At 47.4% G+C, this 18,661-nt stretch overlaps 1 protein-coding gene across 1 annotated transcript in view; it reads left to right on the top strand.

Moving 5' to 3' along the window:
* LOC128845976 (cathepsin G-like) overlaps positions 1–18,661 on the top strand; it is a 171,759-nt gene that overhangs the window by 19,136 nt on the left and 133,962 nt on the right. The window lies entirely within an intron of this gene.

Raw genomic sequence — 18,661 nt, 5'->3', positions numbered from 1 at the left:
GCCTGAAGATGCGAGTATCATGTACCTTTCCCGGCCATCCCACGCTGATGTTGGTGACATGTCCCTTGTGATCCACCAGGGCTTCCAGCAGCACTGAAAAGTACCCCTTGCGGTTTATGTACTCGGTGGCTTGGTGCTCCGGTGACAAGATAGTGATATGGGTTCCGACTATCGCCCCACCACAGTTTGGGAATCCCATTGCAGCAAAGCCATCCACTATGACCTGCACGTTTCCCAGAGTCACTACCCTTGATATCAGCAGGCCTTTGATTGCCCTGGCAACTTGGATCACAGCAGCCCCCACAGTAGATTTGCCCACTCAAAATTGATTCCCGACTGACCGGTAGCTGTCTGGCGTTGCAAACTTCCACAGGGCTATCGCCACTCACTTCTCAACTGTGAGGGCTGCTCTCATCCTGGTATTCTGGCGCTTCAGGGCAGGGGAAAGCAAGTCACAAAGTTGCATGAAAGTGCCCTTATGCATGCGAAAGTTTCGCAGCCACTGGGAATTGTCCCACACCTGCAACATGATGCGGTCCCACCAGTCTGTATTTGTTTCCCAGGACCAGAATCGGTGTTCCACGGCATGAACCTGCCCCAGTAACACCATGATTTGCACGTTGCTGGGGCCTGTACTTTGTGAGAGGCTATGTCCATGTCAATTTCCTCATCACTCTCGTCGCCGCGCTGCAATCGCCTCCTCGGCTGGTCCTGGTTTTGCTTTGGCATGTCCTGGCTCTGCATATACTCCAGGACAATGTGCGTGGTGTTCATAGTGCTCATAATTGCCGCGGTGATCTGAGTTGGCTCCATGATCCCAGTGCCATGGCGTCTGGTCTGAAAAAAGTCGCAAAACTAGTATCTGATGGAGGGAGGGAGGGGCTAGTGATGACCTGGCGTACAGGTACAGGGAATTAAAATCAACAAAGGTGGCTGTGCATCAGGGAGAAACACAAACAACTGTCACCCAGAATGGCCCCCCCAAAGATTGAACTCAAAACCATGGGTTTAGCAGGCCGTTGATTTCACGGAGGGAGGGGGAAGCAAATGAATACCAAACAAATCTGGTCCATCTATTTTTTACGTCTTAAGCTGGCAGCAGACAGTGCAGCATGACTGATAGCCCTCGGCATCTTCTGGATGCTTGGCAGAAGATACTGTACTACGATTGCTAGCCATCATCGTCAAGATGGTTCAATAGGACTGCTGGCAGGACTGAGTCTTCAGGAGACAAAGCATATCTGCCCAGGTGCCTCTGATTGAACTGCAGTATGATGACGATGGATACCAATTGTAATACACCATCTACTGCCAAAAGGCAAAGGGCTGCTGCTGTGTAGCAATGCAGCCCCATGTCTGCCAGCACCCAGATAGCCGATGACGGCTACCAGTCATACTGCACCGTCTACGGCCAAAAGGCAATTAGCTGCTGCTGTGTAACAATGCAGTACCACGTCTGCTGGCACCCAGATGACATATGGTGACGGTGAGCTGAGCTGAGCTGAGCGGGCTCCATGTTTGCCGTGGTATGTTGTCTGCACAGGTAACCCAGGTAAAAAGGCACGAATCGATTGTCTGCCGTTGCTCTGACGGAGGGGGAGGGGCCTGACGGCATGTACCCAGAACGCCCCACGACACTGTTTTTGCATCTTCAGGCATTGGGATCTCAACCCAGAATTCCAATGGGCGGCGGAGACCGCGGGAACTCTGGGATAGCTACCCACAGTGCAACGCTCCGGAAGTCGATGCTAGCCTCGGTACTGTGGACGCGGTCCGCCGACTTAATGCATTCAGAGTATTTTATGTGGGGGGACACACAATCAGCTGTATAAAACCGATTTCTATAAAACCGGCTTCTATAAATTCGACCTAATTTCGTAGTGTAGACATACACCTAGCCTGGAAGTCGGGTCAGCAACAGCAGCTGTAGCTACCAGCAGGGTCCAGCCAGTGGGTGGGCTAGGGAGACGGGTCTAGAACGGACATACAAGGATCTACTTGGCTTTAGAATGTCTGTGCATTGATCTAGACTGGCTCTTCGTGTGGGTATGGATAGATCTAGAATGGAACTGCCTCAATCAAAATGAATCTACATGGATTTAGTTAGGCATTCATGCATCTAGAATGGCTCTGCAATGTGTGCAGATGGTGACGCGCAGGTCTACATGTATCTGGGTGGATCCATCCCGCCCCCTCATCCATCAGATATCCCAGCTCCACCACAGGGATCCAAAGTGAAACAGTGCAATGGGTGAGGTTGGACTTTATCAATAGATGTTTGATGAAGGAGGGGAATATCCTTAATGACATGGGTTCGTGGAGGACAGGCCGTGTTCAGTGACCCTGCTGTCATCCTTGGGGGCCGGTAAGAGTCTGGTAAAGTCTGCGGAGGACCCAGAGATTGGTGGTAAAAAACAGGGAGGACATCTCACAGCTATGAACCGATCTGGGTGGCCTGGTGAGCTGGGCTCAATTAAACAGACATCTGAAACCAGTCAAATGGAAGGTCAGACATCAAGGGATGTCGCTCATGCTGACCGGATGGGGGCTGTATCCTGAAGAGTGAGGACTCTGAAAGGGACTTAGGGGTCATGGTGGAAACTGACCCAGCATGAGCTCCCAGCGCTAAGCGGCAGACGCCGTCCGTGGGAGTATACACCAGGGGATATCAAGTAGGAGCTGGGGGAAGGGGGTGTCACCTCTGGACGTGGCCTTGGTGAGACTGTACTGGGAGACTGTATCCAGTTCTGGTGTCCCCTCAAAACTGGATGTTGGCAAGTTGGAAGGAGTAACCAGAGCAAGTCAAAATCTGGAGACCTGGCCTGGTGGAGAGAGCTCCAAGGGGATCGATTTCCTGAGATGTTAGGAGGTGAAGAGGGGACTCGGCCCCCATCTGTAGGAACCTCGGTGGGGAGAGGGTTTCTGAGCGCAGGGAGCTCTTCGACCTCGCTGGCCAAAGCAGGACGAGACCAGGTGGCCGGGAACTTGAGTCAGAGAAGGTCCGGTTGTAGCTAAGGTGCAAATGCTGGCCTTGAAATCGAGCAGCCAGGGAATCTAGGTGCAGAAAAGCCCAAGGGCATTTCTCACACTTATAGCAAAGAAGTTGGCGGGGGACAGTGTTAGCCACATCTGCAGCCAGGCTGGCTGGGCACCAGAGCAGGGAGGAAACCCCTCCTCCCTGACGTGGGCATGGCTGTGACTTCTCCCAGGGGCATTTCCATCCCTGGCCCATCCAGGTGGGGGTTTCCAGGCAGCTGAGTACGTGCCTTTGTGGTTGCCAGGTCCTGCCCTCCCCTCTCCTGCCCTGGTCCGTATAACCTCCAGAGCTGAGTCAGAGGCTCCGTGCCCATCCCTAGTTGGCTCTGAGGATGCAGCTCTTGATCCTGGTCCTGCTCCCTGCGGCCTTTCTCCTGCCCCCCGGGGCTCAGGCTGGTGAGGACAGAGGTGGGGCATTGGGGCCCATGGGAAGCAGAGGGGACAGATTTAACTATCAGTCCCAGAGGAGCGTTGGGTACGAAGTAGGCTTGGGGGGGGAGGGGGAGCCCCCAGAGAGATCAGGGATGGATGAGTGCACAGGTCCAGATGGGAATCCATAGATGTATAGTGGGATGGGGATAGAGCGAGGGGCCGATCCAGGGGAGAGGAGGGGAGAGCGGAGGTGCTGAGGGGCTGATCTGGAGAGGAGGGAGCGGGAGGCTGGGCTGTCCGGGTCCACAGGCTGATCAGGGCTCATGATTAGGGGTAGGTTGGACCTGGGGGCCTTGGTTACATTCTCCAGACACAGGTTGTCCCAGAGCATGTGTTTTTCACCTCTCCCTGTCTCCCTGCCAGGGTAGATTATTGCGGGATGGGAAGCCAGGCCCCACTCCAGACCCTACATGAAGATAGCAACATGGAGGGGGGTGAAAACGTGTGGGGGGTTCCTGATTCAGGATGACGTGGTGCTGACGGCAGCTCATTGTAATGACGAGCAGGGGTAAGAAACCCACCCGTCCCCGCCCCCCATGAGCTGCCCAGCCCCTCACCCTGGGACTAGATGGGAGCTGGCAATGTGCAGGACGCCCAAAGACCCAAGGAAGGAATTAATCTTTATCGGGTGGACTCTGACTCAGCTAGGTGGGATAGGGAGCCCACATCTGGAAAAAGGGGTAGACAGGGAGATGGCAAAATTTGCAGATGATACAAAATTTCTCAAGACCGTTAAGTCCAAAGCAGACTGTGAAAAGTTACAAAGAGATCTCACAAAACTGGGTGTCTGGGTAAGAGAACAGCAGATGAAATTCAGTGTTGATAAATGCAAAGTAATGCATATTGGAAAACATCATCCCAACTCTACATAGAAAATGATGGGGTCTAAATTAGCTGTTACCACTCAAGTGAGAGATCTTGGAGTCACTGTGGATAGTTCTCTGAAAACATCCATTCAATGTGCAGTGGCAGTCAAAAAAGCGAACAGAATGCTTGGAATCATTAAGAAAGGGATAGAAAATATCATATTGCCTCTATTTAAATCCATGGTACGCCCACATCTTGAATACTGCGTGCAGATGTGGTTGCCCCATCTCAAAAAAGATATATTGGAATTGGAAAAAGTTCCGAAAAGGGCAACAAAAATGATTAGGGGCATGGAATGGCTTCCATATGAGGAGAGATTAATAAGACTGGGACTTTTCAGCTTGGAAAAGAGACGACTAAGGGGGGATATGATTGAGGTCTATAAAATCATGACTGGTGTGGAGAAAGTAAAGGAAGTGTGATTTACTCCTTCTCATAACATAAGAACTAAGCGTCACCAAACGAAATTAATAGGCAGCAGATTTCAAACAAACAAAAGGAAGTACTTCTTCACAGACAGCACAGTCAACCTGTGGAACTACTTGGCAGGGGTTGCTGTGAAGGCCAAGACTATAACAGGGTTCAAAAAAATAACTAGATAAATTCATGGAGGATAGGTCCACCAATGGCTGTTAGCCAGGATGGGTAGGGATGGTGTCCCTAGCATCTGTTTGCGTCAAGTCCCCCCTCAGCCTTCTTTTCTTGAGACTAAACGTGCCCAGGTGGGTTTTTTTGTTCGTTTTTCAAACTTTCCTCATATGTCAGGTTGTCTAAACCTTTTACCATCTCTTCTGGGCTCTCTCTACTTTGTCCACATCTTTCTTGATGTCTGGTGCCCCAAACTGGACACAGTACGCCAGCTGAGACCTCACCAATGCCTAACAGAGGGGGACCATTACCTCCCATAGCTTACATACAACACTCCTGTTGCTACACTCCTGAATTATATTAACCTTTTTTTGCAACTGCATCATCATTGTTGGCTCATGTTCAGTTTCTGATCCACTATAGGTCCCAGATCCTTTTCTGCAGAACTACTACCTTGACAGTTATTCCCCATTTTGTAGTTGTGCATTTGATTTTTCCTTCCTATGTATAGTGCTTTGCGCTTCTCTTTATTGAATTTCATTTTGTTGATTTCAGACCAATTCTCTTAATTTGTCAAGGTCATTTTGAAGTCTGATCCTGTCCTTCAAAGTGCAGCTACTCAGAGCTTAGTGTCATTTGCAACTGTTATAACCATAATCTCTGCTCCATTGTTCAAGTCATTAATGAAAATACTGACCAGTACCAGACCCAGGACAGACCCCCAGGGGAGCCCACTAGGTAAATCCTATTAATAAACTACTCTGAATAGGATTCTTCGAAGAGTTATGTACCCACCTTACAGTAATTTCCTCTAGATCACATTTCCCCAGATTGCTTATGAGAATGTCATGTAGGAATGTATCAAAAGCCTATTAAAACCAAGATACATCACATCTGCTGCTTTCTCTCATCCACTAGACCAGCGTACTGTGGTTTAAAAATGGAAAGATTTGTTCTATTAATGAGTCATCTACATCAATTTATCCAAAGGCAATTAAAGCTATGATTTTATGGTCAACATTACACATACCTTGAAGGTAAAAACCATTACACCATTGTACGCACAGCTGGCAACATTTTAACTCTAAGGACTTGTCTACACTTAAACTGCTACAGTGGCCCAGCTGCAGTTGTGCCGCTGTGGTGTGTCGGCATAGACACTACGCCAATGGGAGAGGTTCTCCAGTTGGGGGAGGTGGATTACTTATGCCAAGAGGTAGTAGCTAGGTCAACAGAAGAATTCTTCCATCGAATTAACTCTGTCTACATCGAGGGATAGGCCAGTGTAGCTAATGTCTCTTAAGGGTGTGGATTTTTCACACCCCTGAGAGATGTAGCTATGCCCATGTAAGTTCCCACTGTTGACTAGCCCTGAATCTTTTTCAGGGATCTCAGACTGCTATAAAATTGTGGCCTGGGATTGGAACTTTTCAAAATCTGGTTAGCCATGTTTAATTCCTTGTGCTCAATGTTGGCACCAGGGGGCACTACTACCCCTGAAATGGATCTTTAATGGCTCCCATTGGAGCAGATTACTGTCAAACCAACGAAAAAGGTCCACAAGAATTATCTTGCATGTGCAGCAGTTTATTGAGAAGGAATTACACAAGCGGTAAAGGGTTACATTATGCACATAACTCCTATGTTAAACATTAAGAACTATACGTTAAGAGCTATACATTCCTCTTAGCGAGCCTCTCTTTCACAAACATACGCAAACAGGCCCTGCGCTAGCTTCACGCAATCCCTGCTTCGAAAACAAAGAAGGTGGTCACCAATTTTATGGACGGCTTCTTCTCTCCAGGTCTCGTCTCCTCAGCCCTCTGGTCTGTCTCAGATTCCCTGGAGGCAAGGCCTTGGCTGCCTGGAAACCCTTCTGGTCACAATCCTACTCAAGCCCATGGAGCAGAGTTTTGGCTACTCTGTCTAGCAGTTTCTTCAAGCCTCAATTAAGGAATCCCCAACACTAATTTAATTGGTTTGACTTTTATACTTTTTCCTCAAAGGATTCACATGTCTTAAAAGCATGCTCAATAGGAATGTGGTTATTAATTTTTACCAAAGACGGGAGATGGGGGAACAGGATGCTGTTGTACCTTGCAAACTTGAAAGAGCTAATTTCTTAGCAATAGAAATATGAGATGGGATCAACAAAAAAACCTGACAAAAAGAGAGGAAACTGAGGAAAAAGTAAATGAGCAGAAAAGGAAACAAATGGAAAACCATGATGGAAACAGAATTTAGATTAGTGAAAGTTGCCTTTGTACAAACGCCTACGTGTGATGTTATTCTTTGGAAAGCATCCTACAGCTCTTAATCTGAGAGGAAAAAAAGGAAAAGTCAATATTAGCAAGCTAGTGCTATTTAGCCTGGAGTCAAATGGTTTCCTGTTGTTCCTCTTGGGCACTGCAGATTAATGGCTAAAGTGGGTGTTTGTTAGCCACAGGCAGTTGTAGGGACATTAAAAACCTAAAATGATAACAGTCCAAAAGGCTGAGGGGTGTGTATTAATTAGGCTCCAAAAACTGGTTTTAAAATGGAGACAGCAAGTATCTGTTTACAATGACAATGCTATGGGATGAAAGCTTCGCAGAAGTAAATCAATCAAGTATGTGCAAGGCATGTTTTGCTTTGTCTTTGGCATTTGGCCAAAGGAAAGCTATCATAATTAAGGAGTTTATATATATGGTTTCTCTTGTTTTTGCTTTTAAAGATTATAATTTAAAAAATCTAATTCACTATATTTGTTTTTGATAAGGATATCATACTACATAGCTGCAGTAGCAAAAAATCTTATCAAAATATTTTCCCATTAAAATTTAGTATTTTAAAAACCTGTTTCTAATGTTCTTCTATCTAGCATCATTTCAGGAGACAAGAACCAAAAATCCTGCACATTTTACCTTCATGCTTTGTTCAAATACATTCATTCAATGAGAGATTTGTTGAATAAGATCTGGTGTTTGGATTTTAAGATGTTGCACTTTGGGCTGCAGTTGCAGGAGAATTCTGGAAATCAGGCACTAGCACAAAGTGAAACTGACCTAAAAGCAAGTGTAAACCAAGCAATTTTGACACTTTATTCCCACTGTCTAAAATTAAAAGTGTAAACTTCATAAATTAGATGTTTTAAAAATTCATTATTAATCTTAGGTATTTAGTAACACAAGTCAGGAAGCTTTTTAAAAAGCAAACAATTTTTAACCTGACAATGTACCTAGGAATTACTTTGTGGAAGTTCTATGCCCTGTGTTATACAGGAGATCAGATTAGATGATCACAATGGTCCCATTTGGTTTAGAATTGATGAATCTCTACAAAAAAAATTATTAGCTAGATAATCCACAATATTGGATCCTGACTACATTCTAGAATTAAATTTTACTGTTTTGTGAAAACTGGAATAGTTGTGCAGCCCTTTTGGTGCCTCGTTCTATTTTCAAATAGCATGCTACAACGCCAATCTCCATGTTTAAGGTTGAAAGAATGACCTAAGTCTATGTTTACATGTTAGTTTTCTAGATTCAGAAAGTCAAGACAAATAAAAAAGTTTCAATGGCCTCACATAATTCAGCGTAAATATACTTTAGGAACATGGATAATTACCAGTATATTGTTTTAAACTCCTTTAATGTCAATACAAGGTATTCTTCACTTCTTGTCCCAAGCAGCTGTGCATGTGCTATTAAGCAGTTGCTAGGTTTCAGATGACTACATTCAGTACTAGCCAAAATATTCTCTTTACAAAGAGTTCTTACAATCAATGAAATTTATAAGAGTTTTGATATCCTAAAACGAGCCAAATCCTACAAAAGCTTATCACATGTATGCAATTTTGGCTTCAGCAAGAGACAGGTCTTTGCAGGATCAAGCCTAACACTGGAACTCTCATATCAAAACAAATTAATAAGCCATCTAGTCTGTTATCAGGGACAACAGCCAATACTCAATGCTTCAGATGAAAGCATTCCAACACCATAATGCATCTAATTATGTAATACCATTGGATACTCTGGCTCATTGACCCCAGCTGGTGGTGAGCTTGTGCCATAAAGTATTATAGCCTTTATTTTTTTCAGGCTAGACAGAGTAAGTGTAAATGCTATCCCTATTTATATAGATGCCTAATCTTTTTTAGGATTTACAACACTATATTCTACGGCAGTGTATTCCTTTAGGTTAGTTACACATTGCATTAAAAATATGTTTGCCCATTTAAATTTTTTGCTTTTTTCATATTGAATTCCCCCCTCAGAACCTGTCAAATCACCACAAAGAGTTTCTTATGTTGTCCTTCTACATTAGGACCAGATTAATTCTCTCTGGGATTTATCTGAAAAGAGAAACCATTGAAGTGTTCGCTTCGCCACATAAAGCAATGCATTCAGTAATTTATCTGCCAATCAATGCATTTATTGCCAATCATCAACACCCCCCTTAATATCTTCTTATAGGCTGCATTATGTGCTAAACAGATTACAACAGAACATAGTGTTTACTCCCATCTGTGATTCCAGGATCTTCATATGCCACATTCCTCTCCCCATATATTTTTCAAATGACTGCTCTCACCCTTCTCCCTTGTTGAATGAGAGCTCAGCTCATCACCATCTGAGCAGTCGGACAACCTCATAAAAGGAGCATCAGTTACTGGGGAAGGGAGAAGGAGAACTGGAATGAGATGTCACCAGACCAGATCATAGAATCATAGAATATCAGAGTTGGAAGGGACCTCAAGAGGTCATCTAGTCCAACCCCCTGCTCAAAGCAGGACCAATTCCCAGCTAAATCATCCCAGCCAGGGCTTTGTCAAGCCGGGCCTTAAAAACCTCCAAGGAAGGAGACTCCACCACCTCCCTAGGTAACGCATTCCAGTGTTTCACCACCCTCCTAGTGAAATAGTTTTTCCTGATATCCAACCTGGACCTCCCCCACTGCAGCTTGAGACCATTGCTCCTTGTTCTGTCATCTGCCACCACTGAGAACAGCCGAGCTCCATCCTCTTTGGAACCCCCCTTCAGGTAGTTGAAGGCTGCTATCAAATCCCCCCTCATTCTTCTCTCCTGGAGACTAATCAATCCCAGTTCTCTCAGCCTCTCCTCATAAGTCATGTGCTCCAGACCCCTAATCATTTTTGTTGCCCTCCGCTGGACTCTTTCCAATTTTTCCACATCCTTCTTGTAGTGTGGGGACCAAAACTGGACACAGTATTCCAGATGAGGCCTCACCAATGTCGAATAAAGGGGAACGATCACGTTCCTCGATCTGCTGGCAATGCCCCTACTTATACAGCCCAAAATGCCGTTAGCCTTCTTGGCAACAAGAGCACACTGTTGACTCATATCCAGCTTCTCGTCCACTGTGACCCCTAGGTCCTTTTCAGCAGAACTGCTACCTAGCCATTCGGTCCCTAGTCTGTAGCAGTGCATGGGATTCTTCCGTCCTAAGTGCAGGACTCTGCACTTGTCCTTGTTGAACCTCATCAGGTTTTTTTCTGCCCAATCCTCTAATTTGTCTAGGTCCCTCTGTATCCGATCCCTACCCTCTAGTGTATCTACCACGCCTCCTAGTTTAGTGTCATCTGCAAACTTGCTGAGAGTGCAGTCCACACCATCCTCCAGATCATTAATAAAGATATTAAACAAAACCGGCCCCAGGACCGACCCTTGGGGCACTCCACTTGAAACCGGCTGCCAACTAGACATGGAGCCATTGATCACTACCCGTTGAGCCCGACGATCTAGCCAGCTTTCTATCCACCTTACAGTCCATTCATCCAGCCCATACTTCTTTAACTTGGTGGCAAGAATACTGTGGGAGACCGTATCGAAAGCTTTGCTAAAGTCAAGAAATAACACATCCACTGCTTTCCCCTCATCCACAGAGCCAGTTATCTCATCATAGAAGGCAATTAGGTTAGTCGGGCACGACTTCCCCTTCGTGAATCCATGCTGACTGTTCCTGATCACTTTCCTCTCCTCTAAATGTTTCATAATTGATTCCTTGAGGACCTGCTCCATGATTTTTCCAGGGACTGAGGTGAGGCTGACTGGCCTGTAGTTCCCCGGATCCTCCTTCTTCCCTTTTTTAAAGATGGGCACTACATTAGCCTTTTTCCAGTCATCTGGGACCTCCCCCGATCGCCATGAGTTTTCAAAAATAATGGCTAATGGCTCTGCAATCTCACCCGCCAACTCCTTTAGCACCCTCGGATGCAGCGCATCCGGCCCCATGGACTTGTGCACGTCCAGTTTTTCTAAATAGTCCCGAACCACTTCTTTCTCCACAGAGGGTTGGCCACCTTCTCCCCATGCTGTACTGCCCAGTGCAGCAATCTGGGAGCTGACCTTGTGCGTGAAGACAGAGGCAAAAAAATCATTGAGTACATTAGCTTTTTCCACATCCTCGGTCACTAGGTTGCCTCCCTCATTCAGTAAGGGGCCCACACTTTCCTTGATTTTCTTCTTGTTGCTAACAGATCTGACACTTATTGGCAAAAAACAAGAGAGATGAGGAGGATAAACACATTACCAAGGGCAAAGCCAACTAATGCCAAATTAATGTGTCCGCAGAGGGAACAAAGACACCCACACCCACCCAGAGTGGTCATGTTTGTTTTTTAAATGTCTCAAGACAGCAGTATCCAGTGGTGACTAAAATACACTTTTTTAAAGAACAGCAAAGTGCACCTTAGTGGGATAAAATCTGCAAAGGGTGGGAAAATGTAACTTCCATCGGAGAGCTATCGGCCAATGATGGGATAACCAGTGATCTGAGAACACGGCATGATGCCCTTTTGCGCAATCCAGTCACTCCAAAAGGCAGACATGCTGCCTCTAGCGCATAATAAGTCTACCCCCTGCGGGCGGGTCATCCTCGGGTCTAATTCCGGGTGGCTGGGTTTAGTGCGGGGCTAACCGGGGGGGGGGAGGGGAGGGAGAAATCTGTGGCTTTTGATTTACAGGGGGTCAGAAGAGAGGATCTGGTGCTGCCTTCTGGCATAAAGCCCTCCCCCTCCCCAGCCCCCAGTCACGCGCGCCCCCCCGGCAGCCTCGCGCCCCCCAGCCACGCACGCCCCCCCCGGCAGCCTCCCCCCCCAGCCACGCGCGCACCCCCGGCAGCGCCCCCCCCCCCCAGCCACGCACGCACCCCCGGCAGCACCCCCCCAGCCACGCGCACACCCCCGGCAGCCCCCCCCCCAAGCCACGCGCGCACCACAGCTCAGCCCCGGCCGCTCCCGGGCAGGGCACACGCCCGCAGACACCCCCGCCCATCGGGTACCCAGCTGAGCCATTGCCCCACCACCCTGTCCAGCTGCGCGTCCCCGGGGATGTGGGCGATGAGCAGGTTGGAGTTGACATCCCCGTCCCCCATGGCGGCGGCGGCGGATCGCACGAGCGGCGGACGCTGGGAATCACCTGCCGGCGCCCAGCCCGGCCAAGGGCATCGCCCGGGAAGGGGCCGGGGGGCTGCTCGGTGCCTCAGCCTGGGACGAGGCGGCGATGGTGCAGAGACAGGGACCCGGACTCCGGCGCGAGCCGGGCACTGCGGAGGGGGGGTTGTGCAGGCGCGCGGACAGACCCCACCCAGTGCAGTCCCCGGCCCTCACGCGCCCTCCCGCCGCCAGGCTGCGTCCCCTCAGGGTAACGGTCCCTCCGCGAGCCGAGCACTATCAACACCAGCCGCAGCCCCGCCCCTTCGCCGGCCCCGCCCCCAAAAGTCACCGCAGCTGCGTTCCAGGCCACGCCCACACCCAGCGGCACCATCCCAGCACGCGCGCTCCTGGCCCCGCGCCCCGCCCGCCTCCGACTCCGGCCGGCGCTGCTGCGTGCCCGTCCCTGTATGGCCCCTCTCGCGGTGCCCCACGGGAAACGTAGTTCTCCCTCCCTTCGCAGGTCGAGATGTGGGAGGAGAATCGGGAGAGTAAGGGACGCCAGTTCCCGGCAGTCCCTGCTCTCTCTCGCGGAGTTGGACGCCGCCAGTGTTTAGGCGGCTAGGGCTGACCCACTGTGGGTGCCCACCAAGTGTTCCCCTCTTAGTCAGAGACCATCTCACGCAGCCATGGCCCTCTCCAGCTCCCAGTGACGCCAATGGCAAACCCCACCTTGATGGCAGCAGGATGGGGACTAGTGAATCATAGAATCTCAGGGTTGGAAGGGACCGCAGGAGCTAGCTAGTCCAACCCCCTGCTCAGAGTACAACCAATCCCAACTAAATCAAGTGCACACACCAGCAATGATGTGCAGCCACCTCTGGGGCAGGGAGCAGCTGCTGAGCACTAGCCAAGAGTTTAGGACAGGAAGTGCAGGTCACAGAGCAGCTGAGTGGGCTCAGCGCTTGGCAGGCAGGATTCCAAGAGCCCATCCCACTTAAGAAGGAAAGCAGAAGGGTTTGCCATAAGTAAAGCATAGCTGTTCTTCTCACAAGCATGCCTGCCCAGCAGGTGCCCTGAGCCTGGGTATCGAGGTGTGTGTCTGGGGGGGATATATAGAGGTCTATGAAATCACAAATGATGTTGAGAAAGTGAATAGGAAAGTTATTTACCCCTTGGCGTAACGCAAGAACCAGGGGTCACCCAATGAAGTTAATAGGCAGCAGGTTTAAAACTAACATAAGGAAGTACTTCATACAATGCACAGTCCAAACGTGGAACTCATCAGGGAGGTTGTGAAAGCCAAAAGAATAGTGAATAGTGAATCAGGTTCAAAAAAGAATTAGATAAATTTCTGGAGAATAGAGCCTTCAATGGCTATTAGCCAAAATAGTCAGGGATGTAACCCCACGCTGTGGGTGTTCCTAAACCTTCAACTGTCAGAAGCTGGGACCGGACAATGGATTGGATCACTTGATAAATTGCCCTGTTCTGTTCATTACTTTTGGACCATCCGGCACCAGCAACTGTTGGAAGACAGGATACAGGACCATGGGTGTGACCCAGTAGGCCATTCTTATGTCCGGAAAAGCCACATCTATGAGCAAAGAAAATCCTCTCCAGTTGCTTCATCATTCCTTCCTTTTATGTTGGCTCAGAACACTTAGTAGCCAGTTGCTAGCTAAGGAAAATGAGCATTTATTGCCAGTTACACTGTCATCTGTTCTACTTGCAAATCCCTAGAACAGCTCTATGATCCAAATAGACTGTTCTCAGCCGCCTCCCAGCAAGTGAGGAAAAAGCCCTTCATCTAAATAAACCCTTTGTTCAGCAGCATTTCCAGCTGTGCCTCAGCTGGAGTTAAACCACCACAAAAAGAAAAGTATAACTGATGTCCCCTCCACCCCCCTGCTCAGGTTGAATTTGCTCACATGCCCTATCAATTCCCCACTAAGCCATTGTAGTGATCACATCTCTGCAGCACATCCTTGCTTCTGTTTCCATAGCGATAGGAGGCACTGACTGCAGAGAAATGTGATGGTTTCAGTCTCTGGCCAAACCATCAGTGCAGGAGGCAGCGATTGCGGTTTATGAGCTGTGCAGGGAAACAAAAGCCTGACCTGGTAATGTCAGTCTAGGGACTGGTTGAAATCAAGGGAGATAAAAAAGAATGGGGATATCACAGTTGTGGGTGTAAGAAATTCAGGGGTGGGGGCTAGAGAATGAGAGGAGTAGGGAGGAGAGACAATGGAGGGATGCAGTGTGGGTGGAAGAAGAAGGGAACAGGACCAAAGAAATGTGGGAGACAACTCAAATGGGAGGCAGGCAGCTTCAGTTAAATAATATGTACCAGGATAACAACAGAAGCTATTTAAAAGCTTGAGATATAGGAGGGAGCTATCCTAATTTTATAGTGGTTTGGACCAGTCTCAAGGATTTTGAGTCAGCTTCCTGAGACACCCTGTTTTCTGGCTGCTGGATACAACTGATTCCCATTCAAGGCAATGAATGTGGCAACAGAGTCAGGCCGGAGGATTTTGGTCAGCTGAAGTTATAAATCCTGGGGGAAGCTACTACACACACCCTACAACTAACTTGACAACAGTTAGGCTGCTGGTGTGCTGAGAACATTGCCTGTCATTCTGACTTCTTGTGCTCCTCATCTGTTTATATCTGTCTGTTGTCTCTTGGTTTGTACTTAGACTGTAAGCTCCTTGGGGCAGGGACCGTCTATTTGTTCTGCCTAGTACAACGGGGCCCTGGGATATGACTCGGGTTCCAAGATGCTACAATAATTTAAATAATAATAATAATGAAACATACCACTGTAGGAAACTCCAGAATTCTAAACTGTCCCTTTCCCATGATTTCTTGCTCACAGAGCCTGGGGTGACACGCCTGCATGTGACAATCACCTGGAAAGCAGAATGTCATTTATAAATAAAACTCAATGGAAGAGGAAAACTCCGGTTTATTTTTATTTGCTCTGTGGACATCAGGGTCTCACAGCATTTACTCACAGCACTGGCCACAACATCTAGGGTCATGTCTGGAACTCCTGGGAGCCGTCCAAGTGTCTCCAATACTAGACAGAGTATGGCCCTTGGCGTTATTAATGGAGCAATGGTTTCTTTTTCAAGAGCTTTGGATGTGAAGTACCATGCACAGTTTGAGGCTCGCTGGTAGAAAACAGATGAAAACCATCTGGAGGGACTCCAAAGCAGGGCAATAAAATAAAAGGCTTTCAGGCTGTAGCGCTTGGAAGGGATTAAGGGGATTTTATTATTCATCCTAGAGAAAAGACGACAATGTGGGATATGACAACTGGCCCGATATATGTCGGGGTTAATAGCACCAAAAGGGGGAGGAATTGCTGAAGCTGGTTAAGAGGAGTAATGCAAAGAAGCTATCCTAAGGCTAGATTGCCTCTGTCCCTGTGTAGATGTGCAAGAGAGACAGAGGATGTAGGATTTCCACTGTCTGGCTTGCCCTGTATGGGGGCCAGACACAATCACAGTCCTTGCACTCAAACAGGACACGGGCTGCCTCAGGCTAGTGACCACATTGGTATTAGCCTCCCCAAGCAGGGAAGAGATGGCCCCTGCTCCTTCTCCACGCTAGCCAGGGACTGACCCCATTCAGGGCAGAGCGTATGCTGCACCTTGTAAAAAGGTGTAATAGAGGTAGCCTGGAAGCCCTGGAAGAATTATTCCTATAAGAGGGGGAGGGGTCAGCCAGAGGGGACTGGTGCTGCCCAAAAAGGGCGATGCTGGTCAAGTAGGGTGGCCGAGGGGGCTGGGATTATGCTGAGTCAGTATATCTCTGCTACAGCCTCCACCAATGGAGCTTCAGCAATAGGAACACCCCCTGCCCCTCCTCACAGACACCTCTCCCAGTGTGGTGGGTGAGGTCAGTGGTGCATAGAGATGCAACTGACTCTCATTTTAATCCAGTGCTGCAAACTCTCATGGTTTTAGCTGGAAAAAGTGAACGCTAAATGCTCAGAAACCAAAAGGCAAGTCCAAAGAACCCAGCTTTTATTATTTTTGTAAATTTGATGATTTTTAACCTAATCTTACAATTTTTGGAGTCAGACACATGGTTCTGAATGTTGGAGATTGGCAATACGATAAACTTGTAGAGCTGAATCAAGCTATGAGAGGAAAATGTAACAGTAAAGTTCATTGTCCAATGGGACAATTAACTGAGAAAGGCCAAGGAAGCAACATCCCTAGAGACAAACATGAACAGACTAATTGGTGTGAAAAGGTATGTACAGCCTGCCTGGGTAGTTGGGAAAGTAAAGGTTCATTGACTCTCTGTCCCAGAGCAGAATATGCAGCTGCCAACTCTCATTCACCAGGAATTGCCAAGGAGCAAAGCCACTGTAAAAAGAGTGTGTGTGACGTCTTGCTTTCTGTGGGTTTGGATCACTCTGGTACCAGGCACCCTATTGCTAGCTACTCTGATGAAAAGGGAGACTGGCCGGCTGAAAGGAGCCTTGTATGGATGTTCAGCACCTCTAACGCTTCTCCTTCCACTTGGTGGCAAGTGGCTTGCATTTTCACAATAGGAGGATGTGAGGTCTGGCCTTGTTGTCATGAAGCTAGGAGTGGCCATGGTGTGTAGTATAATGGCAGCTGCAAAGAGGTAGGGGACCATCGTTTAGGCCAAAAAAAGTTTTGTTTTAAAATGCAGAGAAAATAATATCTTTGAAACATGAAAGCTAACATATCATTTAAAATAATAAACTTCAGGATTTGCAAGTATATGATCTAGTGAACAAGCGCTTACTGCTGTTCCTCAGTCAATGGGAATTTTATTATGACTTCAGTGGGACCACAATTAGGCCAAAAGCTAGCAGGATCATATAACTAACCATTCTGAATAGTGATGCATCATTTGTTAAGTTTTTAAAATGTATTTTACTTTTCGATAAGTGTAATACATATTAACAACACAGTGATACGGTCGTTAGTCAAAATTCAGTGGTACATGCAAAATCAGTTAGTGTAATCCAGGAAATGGTTATTATGGGCTGGATCCCTACATCATCTGGGGTAAATTGGGATAGCACCGTTGACTTTAATTAAGCTGCTCTGATTTACATTTATGGCTGAAAATCTGGTCCTGAATTTACTAGGTACTTTTTTTTTATTCTGGCCAGTGTTTTCATTATAATCCCTCTGTATATTGTTTATTCCAGATTCTTTAAATCCTATTCAGTATTGGTCTCCCATAATGTTTCCATTTACTTCCCTTCCCACCTTCAGATTTTCTTAGCAATCAAGATCATGCAAGATAAGCACAATGGGTCTCTTGAGAGATTACATGCCAGCAGAGTCAGCAGTACTGTACATACCCATGCCCTTGTTCTGCAGTGCTCCTTTTGTCTCATCATTATTTATTTAACCTGCGTGCCCCATGCTCATTCTGTGCCTCTCAGTTTACATGGTAATGATACTGTGGTAACACAGTTCCTTTCTTTGTCTCTCTAACAGTAATGTGTTTCCAGAAACCCAGTGCAACCTTAAACCCAGACTGTAACAGCATCTCAGCCAAATGACTAGCATGCTGCAGAGAGGACTGATGTCACTTGGTTTCTGAATGAAGCTTCCAATCTGATCTGGGGTCAGATCATCTGTGCTTTGTCTCAATGAACCAGCAAAGGCCTGGAGGGTGCATCACAAACAAAAGGAAGAGGCAGGGAAATGTGAAGGACTCTATAGTAATGGGCAGAGGGATTAGGAAACAGCTTTAGAATTCTGCAGTTTAATTCTGAAGGGCTATTGATGTCAGCCTAGCAAAGAACTAATCCTGCCCCCATACTGCAGCTAATGACAAAATACCCACTGACTTTGCTGAAAGCAGGGTTGGGACCTAAATACACAGATCCAACAGAATATATGAGGGCCTGTTTGAATCCACCAGTTAATATTCTGCCACCAGATTGCAAGGAAGGTTGGGATGATTTCCCGGCCTGTGAGTCAGTCGCATCTGCTTTCTAAATACTGGTAATCACCCTGCCAGAGAGGATGTCTCCTGACAGCTCATACCAATACATCTCAGGAGAACTGGGGTGTTTTGCTTTTTGCTTAACACCGTGAGTTACATTCTGCTCTCGCGTAGAGACCTGCAACCCTGCCAGCCACAGAATGTGACCCTGACTCCTCAGGTTAAAGGAAGTTAGGATTCAGGATCTCCCTGCCTCCTAATCCTGTGCTCTAACCATTAGCGTAAATTGCATTTGATAGGTTAGTGTGACTGAGTATTTAATCTAGGCTTTAATCAGTGGCCGCATACGTGGACTAGAAGTATTTACAGGGAGCTAAATAGTGCAGTAGGCTAGTGTGCTAGCCTTTCACC

The sequence above is a fragment of the Malaclemys terrapin genome, chromosome 12 (genome assembly GCF_027887155.1).
Source record: "Malaclemys terrapin pileata isolate rMalTer1 chromosome 12, rMalTer1.hap1, whole genome shotgun sequence".
NCBI lineage: Eukaryota > Metazoa > Chordata > Testudines > Emydidae > Malaclemys > Malaclemys terrapin.
The sequence above is the reverse complement of the archived record's forward strand: the minus strand, read 5'-3'. Positions and strand labels throughout refer to the sequence as shown.